Source organism: Tarenaya hassleriana, unplaced genomic scaffold (assembly GCF_000463585.1).
Source record: "Tarenaya hassleriana unplaced genomic scaffold, ASM46358v1 Cleome16, whole genome shotgun sequence".
In the NCBI taxonomy this organism is placed as follows: Eukaryota; Viridiplantae; Streptophyta; class Magnoliopsida; order Brassicales; family Cleomaceae; genus Tarenaya; species Tarenaya hassleriana.
In genome coordinates this window covers 1202354-1204053 of record NW_010965019.1, presented here as the reverse complement: position 1 = coordinate 1204053, position 1700 = coordinate 1202354, and the positions used below count along the sequence as shown (strand labels likewise).

At 36.9% G+C, this 1700-nt stretch overlaps 1 long non-coding RNA gene across 8 annotated transcripts in view; it reads left to right on the top strand.

The window, feature by feature from the left end:
* LOC104809402 overlaps positions 1-1700 on the top strand; it is a 12565-nt gene that overhangs the window by 4477 nt on the left and 6388 nt on the right. For 7 of the 8 annotated variants that reach the window (XR_002024036.1, XR_002024035.1, XR_002024028.1 and 4 more), the window contains 3 exons: positions 878-940; positions 1090-1174; positions 1263-1689. The exons of the other annotated variant lie outside the window; for it this stretch is intronic. This is a non-coding gene — a long non-coding RNA (uncharacterized LOC104809402). The remainder of the gene's footprint in view (positions 1-877; positions 941-1089; positions 1175-1262; positions 1690-1700) is intronic. 8 annotated transcript variants of the gene reach the window in all.

The window sequence follows — 1700 nt, the reverse complement described above, 5'->3', positions numbered from 1 at the left end:
GCCCCAAGAAATCGTCATGTTTTCTGTCCTGCTATTCTCTGTCCAATATATAACTCCACCTGAAGTGGAGCAGTCCAAAGAAAACAACCAATCAAGAAACAAACAGAGAAAGTACAAGCGACGCAATCGCAAATTGGCAAGAAAAAGACACCACGATTCAAAATAACAGTGATAAAATATTGATATCTGAATTCGGTTTCTCAACTGTGGCCTAGAAAAAAAACACAACAATTTTTTTCTCTTCAGCTAGCTTCTTCTTTGATCACCTGAAGCAGACACAAATCTGGTAAAAAGTTCGTTAAGTGCTACGATAAATAGACACGCGTCATTGGAGGAAAATATACTTAAAGGCTGATGGTATACCTATAACTTAAACTCTTCAGAAACAGGGGAACCGTTCACGACAGATTCTTGAGCATCCTTACAACAGTCAGTTCCATCTTTAAATTGGAAAATGTTGATTACAATGCTATCCAATGAACCTGCTTAGGGATTAATCCTAATATGAAGAAAGGAAAAGAAAAACAAACAATATTCAAAATGTTTATGGGAACGAACTATTATCTATATCAATGACAAAAAAAAACCATGCAAGTCTTGAGAGCTTAGAAAAAAACCCAAATGTCAGATACAACCCTCAAAACAGACTCTTACCCATCAGTACTCTACCTTTCGCATCTCTAACAACCATTTGCTCGACGTTGGGCATTATTACTTTAGGAATTTTACCAACTAAAGAGCCGAATTCAGATATCAATATTTTATCACTGTTATTTTGAATCGTGGTGTCTTTTTCTTGCCAATTTGCGATTGCGTCGCTTGTACTTTCTCTGTTTGTTTCTTGATTGGTTGTTTTCTTTGGACTGCTCCACTTCAGGTGGAGTTATATATTGGACAGAGAATATCAGGACAGAAAACATGACGATTTCTTGGGGCCCTGGTAAGATGTTCCTATCGTATTCTATCACTATTTCTCACTTCTCTGGTTCCATTGAGATAAGACACATCACTGCCATTTTAGAAATCGCCAAGGTGGATTTTATTATCTTTTTTCCTAGTAAACAGTAAATCTTAATTACACTTGTGCAGGAACACATTAAGGGTTTGACTTGAACCAGCGACATGCTTACGGATACCTAGCAAAAAGGTCCAAAGACACTGATATCTGCTCCAGGTGAGTTGGAAATAGTTTTAGCCGTAGGTTTTGTTGAAACTTGATTCTGAAAAACACTGATATCTTTTGCACCATGTGTTGGTCTAAGATGCTCTACTGTTTGCTGGAATTTCGACAAACTTCTGCCCTGTGGACGATGTTGATGCTCGGACAATCTTTGTAACTAATGTAATAAATTGTACATATCGTATTCGTGGCTGAGATAAATCTTTTGTGTCTTTGCCTTGTTTCCTGTTCTTGTTCTTTCTGTACTAGTTTAGTATTGTAGGTAGTTTTCACTTCCATTCTTCTTTTTTCTGTACAAAGGTTCTTATTCCGTATGACCGGTTTTTATACATTCCTTGAGGTAGGTGGTTTAAATCACTCTCTTGAGCGTTGCAGTATGCATATTTGTATGAAAAATCTGTCTTTTTACCAGATTTGTGGTTGCAGTATGCATATTTGTATGAAAAATCTGTCTTTTTACGGGATGCTATCCCGTGATTCTTGGAGATTGACTTCTGATTTCACCGTAGGTTGTAGATTT